Source organism: Muntiacus reevesi, chromosome 15 (assembly GCF_963930625.1).
Source record: "Muntiacus reevesi chromosome 15, mMunRee1.1, whole genome shotgun sequence".
In the NCBI taxonomy this organism is placed as follows: domain Eukaryota; kingdom Metazoa; phylum Chordata; class Mammalia; order Artiodactyla; family Cervidae; genus Muntiacus; species Muntiacus reevesi.
Window position 1 is genome coordinate 3,676,883 of NC_089263.1, and position 15,610 is coordinate 3,692,492.

At 42.1% G+C, this 15,610-nt stretch overlaps 1 protein-coding gene and 1 pseudogene across 2 annotated transcripts in view; both read left to right on the top strand.

Moving 5' to 3' along the window:
• The window catches only part of GABRG3 (gamma-aminobutyric acid type A receptor subunit gamma3), a 794,189-nt gene that overhangs the window by 157,211 nt on the left and 621,368 nt on the right, over window positions 1-15,610 (top strand). The window lies entirely within an intron of this gene.
• On the top strand, window positions 14,370-14,671 carry LOC136147410 (heat shock factor-binding protein 1 pseudogene; annotated as a pseudogene).

The following is a 15,610-nucleotide window of genomic DNA, read 5'->3' on the forward strand; positions in this document are numbered from 1 at the left end:
TCCCTCGGGGTAGCCCTCACGTAGACCTTTGAGTTTGGATGCTGAAATCCCACCAGCGTTTTAACCTTGCAGTACTTGTCTTCCTCTGCCACTTTCCAGAACAGAGCATCCCGCGAGGCTGAGCGCCGGGCAGTCTTAGCCAGGTGGTGGCCGGATGTTGGCGCGCAGCCTCGCCGGGGGCCGTGGTTTCTTGAGTGTGCTCTGCACTCCCGACCCCGGGCGGTCGCGGTGTTGCTGCCGTGTTTGCGGGGTGCATTTTTTCAGCCATCCGGTTCCCATCACGTGAGCACTCTGCTGCTTCACGAGGGCTTCTTCTAACGGGAATCAGGACGGAGAGACCCGCGTCCCCGAGGGCGCATCCAGCCACGTGCCAGCTCGTTAGGCTGCCTCAAGCCCCGCTGCGATTTCCAGGGCAGCTGCTCTCTCTCGTTCCCTCATTTCTCCTCTATTCTGTTCTATTCTGGGGCGCACTAATTTTAGAAATACCAAGACAAACAGGGACTCATTTGCATGTGCCCCTCCTGACTTAATGGGTTGTCTCCTGCGCTGACCCTCTGGGCAGGGGCACCCTGAGGACCATGAGCATCCTCTTTGCCGTCTCTGCGAGCCCTCCTCCCCGTTGCCCTGTCAGCTTCCTGAGTGTTTTTAGGATATTGCTGTTAAGATGAAAGAGATGGCTCCCTGAGACGCCTGGTGATTTTTCAGGCTCTGTTGTGATGAGCTAATCTTTGCTTTTACTCAGCTGACGGTAGCTCTGAAAACCAAAGGTTTTCTATGTTCCTTTCGCAGTGTTCAGGACTGAGGCCTGCCGGTCAGAGGGAGGGCGAGTTCTAAGGTTGTATCTTCTCTAAGTGCAACTTTGATCATCACCAGAGCCCAGCACACACTTGTGTTGTACCCTGGCTCACAAAGCAGGGATTTCCGGCCGGGTCACATCAAGGGCTTAAACATAGCCCGTGTTACTATTTACCCAGGCTCTCAGAGATGCTCAGCACATAGAATGAGGGTTTCCCTTGCTGGTGGTTTAGTCGCCAAGTCATGTCTTAGCAAAAAAAGTCTTAGCAACTTCGTGGTCTGTAGCCCTCCAGGCTCCTCTGTCCATACGATTTTCCAGCCAAGAATACTGGCGTGGGTTGCCATTTTCTTCTTCAGGGAATCTTCCCAACCCAGGGATTGAACCTGGGTCTCCTGCACTGCAGGCAGATCCTTTAATGACTGAGCTTGGGTGATGGTTAATTTTATCTATCAATTTGAGTGAACCAGAGGGTGCACAGACATTTGGTTGAATTTTATTCTAGATGTGTCTGTGAGGGTGTTTTTGGATGAGATTAACATTTAAATGAGTGGACAGAGCAAAAGTAGACTGTCCTCCCCAATGTGGGTGACCTTCATCCAATCACTTGAAGGCCTGAGTCAAGCAAAAAGGCTGACCTTCTCTGAGTCAGAGAGACTTTGTCATACCTGGTCACCTTCAAACTGGAACATTGACTTTTTTAAATTTTTTATTCAATCTGAAACACAAAATCTTGCTATCTGAGCCTGCAACCTTTAATTAAGAATGCCATCATTTATTCTCTTTACTTTAGCCCCTGAGACATGGACAGGAGCTGCCCACCAGCCCTCCTGGGTCTGCATCATGCCCATTCATTGATTCTCTTTACGCTGAGACCCTGAGACTTGGACAGGAGCTGCCCACTGGCCCTCCTGGGTCTGCACCTTGCTCATTCATTGATTCTCTTTACGCTGAGACCCTGAGACATGGACAGGAGCTGCCCACTGGCCCTCCTGGGTCTGCACCTTGCCCATTCATTCTCCAGATCTTTCGACTTTGCTCATTATCCCATGAGTCAATTCCTTTTAACAAATCTCACTATGTATGTCCTATTGGTTTTCTTTCTTTGAAGAATTCTAACTAATACATCTTGTTTCATCTTATCATTTGATATTTTGACCATTTACTCAGTTCTTCTCACAGTATTTCTAACTTTGGAAAACCAAGTTCTTAGCTCTTGTCTGTGCCATGGGAAAAAATCCCATATTTAGAAAAGGAAAAGTAAGCTCTGATTATAACACATTAAGAAATCTGTATAAGTAAAATAAAACTACCATAGTGAAACTGGAGCACATGCCATGTATGGAATGCTGAAGTGACAAAAGGAAGAATACTCCTTCTAGAGAACATAACTTAGCACCAGCATCACTGGGTCATTGTTCAGGTTCTCCTCATTTGTAGCTAAGAATAATCTCTACTTCAGGTGAAATATGAGGCAGTATGTCACATTTCAAAGAAGTCACATCTATTTAGAAGAATGTAATCTCTCTAGGAAAGACATATTTGAGTCATCCCAGACCCTCCAAAGCTACAGGGTTCCTACTTGCTACAGAGGTAGTCCAGGGATAGTCATAGTCTCCCTCTGAGACTGGTTTTGTCAGGATGAAATGTCTTCTGCATACCTTATTATAGGTTCAATAAATAACAGCTGATCTAATAAACAGGACTGTGTTTGTTTTGATAGTGTCTCCCCAAAATGCATATCCTTCCTAGAACCTCAGAATGTGACTTTATTTTGAAATAAGATTATTGTAGCTAGTTAAGATATGGTCATAGTGTAGTCGATATGCTGATGACACCATCCTTATGGCAGAAAGCAAAGAGGAACTAAAAAGCCTCTTGATGAAAGTGAAAGAGGATAGGGAAAAATCTGGCTTAAAACTCAACATTTAGAAAACTAAGATCATGGCAACAGTCCCCTCACTTCACGGCAAATAGATGGGGAAACAGTGGAAACAGTGAGCGACTTTATTTTTGGGGGGCTTCAAAATCACTGCAGATGGTGACTGTAGTCATGAAATTAAAAGACTCTTATTCCTTGGAAGAGAAGTTATGACAAACCTAGACAGCATATTAAAAAGCAGGGACATTACTTTGCCAACGAAGGCCCATCTGGTCAAAGCTATGGTTTTTCCAGTGGTCATGTATGGGTGTGAGAATTGGACCACAAGGAAAGCTGAACACTGAAGAATTGATGCTTTTGAACTGCAGTGTTAGAGAAGACTCTTGAAAGTCCCTTGGACTGCAAGGAGATCCAACCTGTCAACTCTAAAGGAAATCAGTCCTGGATATGCATTGGAAGGACTGATGCTGAAGCTGAAGCTCCAGTCTTTGGCCAGCTGATGTGAAGAGCTGACTCATTTGAAAAGACCCTGATGCTGGGAAAGATTGAGGGCAGGAGGAGAAGGGGATGACAGAGGATGAGATGATTGGATCACATCACTGACTCGAGGGACATGAGTTTGAGCAAGCTCTGGGAGTTGGTGATGGACAGGGAAGCCTAACATGCTATAGTCCATGGGATCGCACGGAGTCAGACATGACTGAGCAACTGAACTGAACCGATAGTGTGGTAGAGTGGGCCCTATTCCAATGTGACTGTCATAGCAAGAGGAGAGACATGGGGATAGAGACATAAAGGCAGAAGGCCCAGCGATGATGGAGGCAGAGATTGGAGTGATGAGTGTATAAGTTAAGGAATACCAAAGATTGTTGGCAACACCAGAAGTTGTGAAAGTCATGGATAGATTCTCCTCTAAGATTCTCAGAAAGAGCATGGGCCAACCAGAACCTTGATTTTGGGCCACTGGCAAGATCAGGCATGAATATAACCATAGCACTTTTGAGAATGGTGTGGTGAACAGTGAAGACAGTCATTAATATTCCAAAGAAGTGACAATTGCTGAAAGAAAATGCAAAGGCAAAGGGTAGAGAGGCAACAGGAGAGTACTAAAATAGGCACATAGAAAACCCTGTTCCTTTACAGGATGAAGAACTATTGGGAATTACAATGATACTTTTAAAAAATTAAGTTCTTTTTAAAACTGAATGGGAGCAAGGGAGGTGTTTGGAGAAAGAGGTCTTCATGATGATTTAAGTACAAAAGCGAGAAATAAATTCAGAAAATAGGGTACATGTATTGTGAATAGGTAAGATTTCACTGGAAGCTGAATTTAAATCTTGGCAAGGACTAACAGTCTATTGAGTGGCTGGAATAAAAGGTGACAAAATGGTAGTACAGCAGTCTCATGAAAGAGGCCTTGTGGAAGTTTGTCAGCGAACCTGTTTTCTTAGCCTGTGGGACCAGTCCCAGGCACAAACATTATTCTAAAAATAGCAAACACTTCTATAACCTTGCTTGAAAGTAAGGTAAATTGAACATATAGCCTCCAACACAGTCCCTGAACAATGCTCTGAGAACTGGTTCATGCCAGCCCCAGACATGGCCTCATCTGGACCTTTAATGGCAAAGGATAGGTTGGTGGAGAATTAAATAAAAAAAGACTCTCACTTTCTCAGACTTACTTTTGTTTTGGTTATACTCCCAGCAGAATCGTGTCCTCCCCAAATAATTCCCAGTTCAGTTTTTGCATGCAGAAGTTGATATTTTGGGGGCTGGCTTTCAGTGAGGATAGTCTCTCGGAAACCCTTGGGGAACAAGTGATGCATGATAGTGTTTTGAAGTTCAGTGGACATCCTGAATGCTTGCCTACAAGTAATGGTTCTAGTTACATCCCTCTGCATCTGCAGTGTGAGAGTTTAATCTCTGCTATTCAGAGGAGTCTCTGTCTCTATCCTTTGTATCAGGCTTAGACTCACTTTGAACAATAGAAAGAGATAGAAGTTACCTCTCATTTCCAAGCCTGGGAGGCAAGAGGCCTTGTTGTTCTCACTTACTTGCTTGAGACCCTTCCCATCCACCAGGGAAACCAGGTATGTTGGCCAGGGATGCCAGGTTGCATGGAGTAGGGATGGGCCATTCCAGCTGATACTGTCCCAGGTGAGACATCTCCTCATGGCACCCTCCAGTGAGCTCAGCCAAAATGAGCCAAGCTTGACCCAGCTAACCAGGACCACCCAGTTGACGTACAGACTCATGAGATGAATGATTGTTGTTTTAAGCCACTAAGTGTTGGCTGTGGTGGAAGCTAACAGTTACAGGAGCTAACCCTAAAAAACATTTAGTTTGCAAATTAGAAAACTGAGGTCCTGAAGAGTGCTGGACTCATAGTGACAGAGCCAGGGTCTCCGTATTCTGATGTTAGGTTGAGGGCTTTTCCTATTTAGACAGGCTGTTTGGGGTGGGAAATTTTGGGCTTGAGCTGAATTGTAACAAGCATTCTGGTGCAGTTGGTTTTTTTTTTTTTAACTACTGCCCTTTTATTGAATGTAAAATTGATTACATATTCACTCATTTGCTGATTCTAAATTAAAGATAGAAGTATAATCAGTAATCAAGAAATGTGCTTACTAGCATTCTTCACCTCCGCAGTCATGCCTTGTACGTGTAGACCGGGGGCTAGTTCCTGGACAGGGGTTGGAGCACATTGTGTGAAGTGTCCTTGGCTCCGTGACAGGGAGGGGAGGAACAGGCGACGAGTGCTGAGTGGCTGGGCAGAACTGAGGCCCTCCTGTCCTGGCAGGCCACGAGTAGCTCGTCTCATAGTCAGTGTCTAAGAGCCTGTGGCTGAGCCCGTCTGCTTACGGCTGACCCCACTCACGGAGGCAGACACATTTTGAATGTTCATGGCTTGACCACAGGAGTATTAAAGGGACTTTTAATATTATAAAAAGGCTTTTGGAGCTGTATTGGCTGGTATGGCAGATCCCTGCAGTGGGCTGTTTACTGGGCACTTTTGCTTGAATTGAGTTTTAATCCTCAGTGAGAGTTCTCTTTGGAATCCAGAATTTGCATAAGTTGTAGCCTTTATCTGAACACATTCTGGTAAATTTTTAGTTTTGAGGCAAGGCAAATAGTCTTACCAAATTACAAATAAAATACCTAGCTGTCATCATGAGAAGCTTTGTTTTTCCTCTCATTATGAAGATTCTCTGTATGGCTGAATCTGGATATGATCCTTGTACCTGCTGCCATGTTCTCCACCAAAATGACAGAAGCAATCTACTCCCTTCCTATGGTGGGTGGTATCAGGCATGAGAAGACTTCTGAAACGTTATGGGACATTTAGCTTCTGATCTGGCAACCTGCACAGTTCTCTGAGGAAGTCTAAACCAGTATTCTGGTTTAGACAAAGGAAATGAAGATGCAGGTGGAGAGAAGAATGAACTCAGGCACCTTCAATGTATAATCTTTTATTTATTTGGAGAAATACATGAGCTTATATGACATTCATCAGACTCTTAATTGAATTTTCAAAACAATAGAACAGGAAACTGTCAGTAGGGTTTCAGACCAGAAATGTTTTTGGAGGAATCCAGATGAGTAGGTGCACTGCATTTGGTGTAACCTGGTTCAGAACCACTAATGCAAGGGCTGGGCCTGCTTCTTATTCCTGTAACTCAGGAAGGATGTCATAGAGAATTTAAGATTGCAGGAAACCCATAGGATCATTAGATGGTTGGCAGAACATGTGACTTACGTGGAAAGGATCAAGAAAGCTTATTTAGCTTTCGAACAGAAGGATGAGAAATGACTCTCAGAAACTGAGATGCCTTTTAAAGTTCTCTGCAGTAAGGCTGCTGTAGATCCCTGGCTTGGTGAATGAAGACCCTTAGGGACTATAGTGAGCTAGGGAGAGCCCACCCCAGCCGCATCGGATCGCAGCCCGCTCTGCCTCCTCATCAGCTGGAGCCCCAGCCAGCGCCCTGAGCCTCTGCACCTCCTGCATGGTTCTCAGTGCTGCAGGTTTTCTCCAGAAACCGTTTTCTGTGTTTAAGAAAGTCTTTGTGTGTATCTATAGTGTATTTTAGGTTTTATCATGATATTTTATAAGGAAATGGTCAAATGAATTTAAATTATTTAACATATATCTTTCATGTTTTTTTTTAATTAATTCATTTTTTATTGAAGGATAATTGCTTTACAGAATTTTGCTGTTTTCTGTCAAACCTCAACATGAATCAGCCATAGGTATACATATATTCACTCTCTTTTGAACCTCCCTCCCATCTCCTTCCCCATCCCACCCCTCTAGGCTGACACAGAGCCCCTGTTTGAGTTTCCTGAGACATGCAGCAGATTCCCGTTGGCTATCTATTTCACACATGGTGATGTAAGTTTCCATGTCACTCTTCCCATACATCTTACCCTCTCCTCCCCCTCCCCATGTCCATGAGTCTATTCTCTATGTCTGTTTCTCCATTGCTGCCCTATAAATAAATTTTTCAGCACCATTTTTCTAGATTCCATACATAAGTGTTAGAATACGGTATTTATCTTTCTCTTTCTGACTCACTTCACTCTATATAATAGGTTTTAGGTTCATCCATCTTATTAGAACTGACTCAAAGTTGTTCCTTTTTATGGCTGAGTAATCTTTGATGTTTTTAATGGGAACTTACAAGCTGGCTTAGCATAACATAAATGAGGCAGGGAAAAATAAAAAGACAGTTTTCATTACTAAAATGGCACTTGTAGGCAAGCAAGCTAACCCCCATCAACAAAGGCCAAGATCATTTCTTTTTTTTTACTTTTATTCACAACAGAAGCTACATAAAAATTTTAGTCATCTGAACTGACTGATGGCAAAATTTGATTACTGAAGAAAAGACCTATTGATTATTCTTAAAAGAAAGTTTTGTCACTTCCAAATGCTTTCAGTTAAATGCAGAAGCAAGCAAGCGTGGCCTCAGCAAGGGTGAGTCTCCCCCAAACACATGTCAGAGTCTAGCTATGCGTGCTTTCCAAGTGGCGTCACAAGTTTCTGGCTCTGTGTGCAGTGTCATTTCACTGTGTGTGTGGAACAAGGGTGCTTTAAAGCTCGATAAATGTTTGTTTTCTAGAGTTCTTCATTGTGTTTATACAACAAGCCTCGCTTTTAAAAACATGGTGTGAAAGTAAACTGCTAACCTTTTTCTGTCTACACCATCACGAATCTACTTAATAATGATTTGTACATTACACTGTCCACAGGCAAAGAGGATGTGGGGTTTCTGAGTCAAGGCTGACTTGGTTTCTGAGCTGGGGGTGCAGTGGAGAGGTTAATTAAGCTTCTGTCCCTAACTGCATGAGGACCCTGGATCCCAGCAGGACCACGTTTTATCTAGTCTACCCTGTCTTGCCTCAGCCACTCTGCTGATGCTCCCCTCAAAACCCGTCCAAGTACACCAGTCTCCCTGAAAATGCTCATTCTTTTGTGCAAACCCAAATGCTGCCTTGTCCATGGCCTGTCTGCATTAGCCTCAGTGTCTCTGGATTCATGCAGTCTTGTGTCTCTCTTAGACCTTTTCTTGCAACTTCTATTTTTTTCTTAGTTCCCCATGCATGTTTCTCATTCGCTGTCTCTAGGTAACACAAATCACAGGTGATAACCCTGAATGTCTATGTCTCCAATGCATTGTCAGATGCCTTTTACATCCTTTCAGAATGGGAATCTATGTCTGTTCTGCCTTGGCACTGGCATAGGACATTGGAGTATAATAGAGACTATCTCCATCTTTAACCCAAGGAGTTTTTGTAATGAGAAAAGTCAGGAGACACTTAGAAGACTGGGCCTCAGTACAACAGTAAACGTGAACACCAGCCCTTTAGATTTGCCTGGGCCTGGGGGTGCCAGAGTCAGGGAAACTTCTGAGAAGTTTAAGGTATACTGGTAATTGGCTATCAGTCAATCAGTTCATTGTATATGTTTTAGATAATGGAAATCAAATAATTAGTTAACAAATTATATACACAATGGGCAAAAAAGCTTTGGTTTTATGGAACAGACACTAAACTAGTTACAGCTGAACTAAATAAGCAGCTCTGTCCATCACTGGTGAAGCCTGAGCCATTTCAAGGAGAGGGCCTTACTCTGAAGAGCTCATTCTTTTGTTTCCTGAGCAAATAGGATTACTATAGAGTGTGATTCTTGTTGTGTTGTTGGTGTTTTCTAATTGTCTGTCTGACTACACAGCACTTGGGCCTCTTTCCCAGCAAAGCGGCTCTCTGAGCAATTCACAGATGTGCTGCACGTTGAGAACTACTTCAAAGTTATTGCTTAGTTCATAGGTGCAGGATTGAATGAGAGCAGGACACGCTGCATGAGAAGGCAAGTAAATAGTTTATTTCCAGGCTGATTTGATGGTCAGTATCACATGATTCTGAGAATCTTGAAGGAGAAGTTGGAGGTGAGTGGGATACTGCATCTCTTGGTGGTAATTTTGTTTTCTGTGATTTTTTTTGCACCAAATGATTTTTATTTTGTTTCATTTATTTTTATTAGTTGGAGGCTAATTACTTTACAGTATTGTAGTGGGTTTTGTCATACATTGACATGAATCAGCCATGGAGTTACATGTATTCCCCATCCTGATCCCCCCTCCCACCTCCCTCTCTACCCGATCCCTCTGGGTCTTCCCAGTGCACCAGGCCCGAGCACTTGTCTCATGCATCCAACCTGGGCTGGTGATCTGTTTCATCATAGATAATATACATGTTTCAATGCTGTTCTCTTGAAACATCCCACCCTCGCCTTCTCCCACAGAGTCCAAAAGTCTGTTCTGTACATCTGTGTCTCTTTTTCTGTTTTGCATATAGGGTTATCATTACCATCTTTCTAAATTCCATATATATGTGTTAGTATACTGTAATGGTCTTTATCTTTCTGGCTTACTTTACTCTGTATAATGGGCTCCAGTTTCATCCATCTCATTAGAACTGGTTCAAATGAATTCTTTTTAATGGCTGAGTAATATTCCATGGTGTATATGTACCACAGCTTCCTTATCCATTCGTCTGCTGATGGGCATCTAGGTTGCTTCCATGTCCTGGCTATTATAAACAGTTTTTTTGCACCAAATGATTTTTAAACCTCATTTGGTTGTAAGAATAATAGATCACCTTTTACATAAAGGTAATAGATGTGCTCCACTCTATTTAATTGGTGAAAAATATTCCTCAGTGTGGCTCCATGGCCTGTTTTTTAACCAGTATGCTCTTGATGATGTCTCTAGTTTTTCCCTAAACAAAATAGCTGAAAAGAAGTTGCTTTTCTCTAGGTCTGTGCACTTTAATTTGTGTGTGTGTGCTAAGTCACTTTAGTCATGTCCGACTCTTTGTGGTCCTATAGACTGTAACCCACCAGGCTCTTCTGTCCATGAGATTCTCTAGGCAAGAATACTGGAGTGGGTTGTCATGCCCTCCTCCAGGGGATCTTCATTCAACTCATGGATTGAACTTGAATTTCCTGCATTGACAGGTGGGCTGTTTACTACTAGTGCCATCTGGGAAGCCCTTAATTTGCATAGTTATTGCCAAAGTTCACTTGAAAATAAGCTTAAAATTTTGTCCTAAATTACTACCATCAATACAAGGTTGCTTTTTTTCCCACTTGCAAGCACTGGATACTATCCACTTAACTTAAGATCTGCTAATGTAATGACTAGTGACAATTTTTAAAAATTATGTATGATAGGGAGAGATGGAGTCAGGGAGCATTTATGTGTATATGTTAGTGGGAGTGGCAGCAAGTTCAGTTAATTTTAAAATATTAATTTGAATATCTAATAGAAATTCTTTGGCTTATTTTTGTGCCTGGCATATTATTTTAACAGTGAAAGGCCTTCCTATAATGTGTAAACTTTACAGCTTACTCTCCTCTTATAAATCTAAAGCAAAAAATTGTACTGTTTGAATATATGATGCTTTTGAGGTAGAAGATAGTGACTCATGCACTGTAGAGTCACCAACAATAAATATTTTATTGAAGAACTTAAAACTAACTCTGAATGGTTATTGTTTTTGTTGTTGTTGTGGTTCAGTCACTAAACTGTGCCCAATTCTTTGTGATCCCATGGACTGTAGCTTGCCAGACTCCTCTGTCCTCTACTATCCCCTGGAGTTTGCTCAAATTCATATCATTGAGTCAGTGATGCTATCCAACCATCTCATCCTCTGCCACCCCTTCTCCTCCTGCCCTCAATCTTTCCCAGCATCAGGGTCTTTCCCAATGTGTTGACTCTTCACATCAGGTGGCCAAAGTACTAGAGCTTCAGCTTCAGCCTCAGTCCTTCCAGTGAATATTCAGAGTCGATTTCCTTTAGGATTGACTGGTTGGATCTCCTTGCAGTTCAGAATAGCATCAGTCAAACTAACAGCTGATTGTTCTCTCAGTTTTTCATCCTCTAATTCTTTTAAAATTTTCTTTTACTGTGATCAGAACACTTGACATGAGTATACCTTCTTAACAAAATTTTAAGGATGCAATGCAGTTACTGAAAATTTTGGAATTTTGACAGTTTCCTTTTTTCCATAAAGATCATGGGTGTGGGGAGTCAGGTAAATGAATGTTTGTGGGCCTGTCGATGCTGGTTGCCACTCTAGGCCACACTTTATGAAATGCTTCCTGTTGGGGGAGTGGAGAGAGGGTGCCCCCTGTGGTGGGAGGAGCCCCTCCAAAGTGCGGTGGGCTCCTGTCGGGGGTGGGGCAGGGCAGAGCTCCACAGGGCTGGCCAGAAGTCGACACTAGACTGAGGCCTGGACAGGCAACATGAACGAACTGAGCTCAAAGCCCTGCTTCTTTCTCTGAGAATGTGGGCAGTAATGAGGACCCTGTCAGTCTAACCCGGATTTACTGAAGTCACAGGAATATTTGTTGTTGTTGTTGTTCAGTTGCTCAGTCATGTCCAACTCTATGTGACCCCATGGACTGCAGCCACAAGGCTTCCCTGTCCTTTGCTATCTCCCTGAATTTGCTCTAACTCATGTCCATCGAGTTGGTGATGCCATCCAACCATCTCATCCTTTATTGTCACCTTCATTTCCTGCCCTCAGTCTTTCTCAGCATCAGGGTCCGTTCCAATAAGTCAACTCTTCACATCAGGTGGGCAAAATATTGGAGCTTCAGCTTCAGTATCAGTCCTCCCAATGAATATTCAAGGTTGATTTCCTTTAAGATTGACTGTTTGATCTCCTTACTGTTCAGGGGACTCAAGACTCTTCTCCAATACCATGGTTTGAAACCTTCAGTTCTTCAGTGCTCACCTTGCTTCATGGTCCAACTCTCGTGTCCATACATGACTACTGGAAAAACAAAAGCTTTGACTAGATGGAGCTTTGTCAGCAAAGTGATATCTCTGCTTTTATTTTTTTTTTTTTAAATATCTCTGCTTTTTAATACATTGTCTAGTTTTGCCATAGCTTTTCTTCCAAGGAGCAAGCATCTACTAATTTTATAGCTGCCATCACTGTCCACATGATTTTGGAGCCCAAGAAAATAAAGTCTGTCACTGTTTCCAGTGTTTCCCCATCTATTTGCCATGAAGTAATGGGACCAGATGCCATGATCTTAGTTTTTTGAATGATAAATTTTAAGCCGACTTTTTCATTCCTCTTTCACTTTCATCAAGAGGATCTTTAGTTCCTCTTTGTTTTCTGCCATAAGGGTCTTTATTGATATTTCTCCTGGCAATCTTAATTCCAGCTTGTGCTTCTTTCAGCCCAGCGTTTCTCATGATGTACTCTGCATATAAGTTAAATAAGCAGGGTGACAATATACAGCCTTGATGTACTCCTTTTCCTATTTGGAACCAGTCTGTTGTTCCATGTCCAGTTCTAGCTGTTGCTTCCTGACCTGCATACAGGTTTCTCAGGAGGCAGGACAGGTGGTCTGGTATTCCCATCTCTATAAGAATTTTCCAGTTTTTGTTGTGATCCACACAGTCGTAGGCTCTGGAATTGTCAATAAAATTGCAGATGTTTTTCTGGAACTCTCACACTTTTTCGATGATCCAACAGATGTTGGCAATCTGATCTCTGGTTCCTCTGGCTTTTCTAAATCCAGCTTGTATATCTGGAAATTCTTGGTTCATATACTGTTGAAGCCTAGCTAGGAGGATTTTGAGCATTACCTTGCTAGCATGTAAAATGCGTGAAATTGTGCGGTAGTTTTGAACATTCTTTCTCATTTCTAATCCCTTTCTTTGGGATTAGAATGAAACCCAAATTTTCCAGTCCTGTGGTCGCTGCTGAGTTTTCCTAATTCACTGGCATATTGAGTGCAGCACTTTCACAGCACTGGTTTTTAGGATTTGAAATAGCTCATCTGGAAATCCATCACCTCCACTAGCTTTGTTTATAGTAATGCTTCCTAAGGTTCACTTGATTTCACACTCCAGGTTTTCTGGCTCTAGGTGAGTGACCACACCAGTGTGGTCGTCAGGATCATTAAGACCTTTTTTGTATAGCTCTGTGTACTCTTACTAACTCTTCTTAGTATGTTCTGCTTCTGTTAGATGCGCACTGTTTCTGTCCTTTATTGTGCCCATTCTTTGCATGAAATGTTGCCTTGGTATCTCTAATTTTCTTGAAGAGATCTCTAGTATCTCCTATTCCATTGTTTTCCTTTATTTTTTTTCCCCATTGTTCAGTATAGAAGGCTTTTTAAAAATCTCTCCTTGCTGTACTTTGGAACATTGCCTTCAGATGGGTATGTCTTTCCTTTTTCCCTTTGCCTTTTGCTTCTCTTCTTTTCTCAGCTATTTGTAAGGACTCAGAAAACCATTTTGCCTTTTTGCATTTCCTTTTCTTGGGAATGGATTTGATCACCACCATCTGTACAGTATGAATGTCCATCTATAGTTCCTCAGGCACTGTGTCTATCATATCTAATCACTTGTATCTATTTGTCTTTTTACATTGTAAAATGTAGTTATGTTATATATCATTTTAATGAATATTTCTCACTTTATGTTTTTTTTAAATGAATTATTACTTGCTGTTTAATTTATATTTATTTTAGGCTATAGAAATGATGTTAGTCAAAGAGCAAATACAAGCTATTTTTTAATTCAAGTTCAAAATTGGTTGTAAAGCAGGGAGATAACTCACAATGTCAGTAGCATATTTGGCCCAGGAACTACTAACAAATGTACAATTCAGCATGGTTCAAGAAGTTTTGCAAAGGAGAAGAGAGCCTTGAAGATGAGGAGCATAGTGGGCGGCCTTTAGAAGTTGACAACAACAATTGAGAGCCATCATCACAGCTGATCCTCTTAGAACTACACAAGATGTTGCCAAAGAATTCATTGTTAACTGTTCTACAGTCATTTGGATTTGAAGCAAGTTGTAAACATGCAAAAGCTCAATAAAACTTTTGAAAATTGTTATTTTGAAGTGCTGTCTTCTCTTATTCTGCACAACACCAAAGCATTTCTCAGTTGAATTGTGAAATCTGACAAAGAGTGGATTTTACATGACAACCAACAGTGACTAGATCAGTTGCTGGACTGGGAAGAAGCTCCAAAGCACTTCCCAAAGCCAAACTTGCACCAAAAAAAAAAGTCATGGTCACTATTTCGTGGTCTGCTGCCAGTCTGATCCACTACAGGTTTCTGAATCCCAGCGATACCATTATATAAGAAGTGTGCTCAGGGGGCGTCTGCGCGAACAAACAGAAGTATAGGTGAAGGTCTAAGGCAGGACCGCCAAGCTGGGCACCGGGGAGATGGCCGAGACTGACCCCAAGACCGTGCAGGATCTCACCGCAGTGGTGCAGACACTCCTGCAAGATAAAGATGCAAGATAAATTTCAGACCATGTCCGACCAGATCATTGGAAGAATTGATGACATGAGCAGTCGCATTGATGACCTGGAGAAGAACATAGCAGACCTCATGACGCAGGCTGGGGTGGAAGAGCTGGACAGTGAAAATAAGATCCTGGCCACACAGAAGAGCTGAAGGAGCTCCTCCAGGTCTCATGTCATCCAGCTGTCAAAAACCCCATCAAGTGAATGAGAACACCCTCTCAAGAACTGTAGGATTGAAGAATTTCAAGTGACAAGCGTTGCTTGTCTTCGCTGGAATCTGGAACACCTTTTTACAAGCCAAGAAGAGACAGATGACTTTTTCAACTAACTACTATGGGTAGACAGGTTTTATAGTGTGCATTCTTCTTACCACATACTATAGAGTTAGTTTATGGAGTGACTTCCCTCCCCTGCTCCCTAAACATGGTGACTTCACATCTTGGACCTTGGTCAGTTGTGCTATTAAACACTAAAACTTTGGCAGTTCCTGCATACAGTTGTCCAACTTTCTAGTGTATTTTCGTGAGGTTATTTTTTTTTTCTGTCATTTCCTTTGTAGTAGTTGCTGTTTGATAGAAGTTACTACATGATTTTTCTATTAGACATAGAGTAAACTCTTGGTTATAATTAGATTTTGTGAAGTAAGGTGTTTATAGTTAAGGTTCTTTGATTCTCAGAGTGAACCACTGAGTGAACACCAAATAGTGTGTTGGTGATACTTTTCAAGTGGTTAAAAACATTTAAAATTGTGTATTCAGAATATCTGGTACTACTGTGTCGCCAAAACTCAGAATTGAACCACGATTTTATATCTGAGTCCCTGAGGCCAGATGCTACAGTAACTTAGAGTGACCACTGCCACTTTAGTGTTAGAATTTTTAAATACGGAAAATGAGAGTTACCTGATGTGATGAGGCTTTCAGTAGTTAGAGTCTTGCATGAGATTTGAATTCTTCAGTCAGACCCTACATTGTCCATTCACAGTTGTTACCATAGGAAATCTGGCAGGATTGTACAACTCAGTTACTCCCATCTTTTGAGCTACTGGCCAGTAAAAGAAACAGAAAAGGAAAACAGACCATGTTAAGCC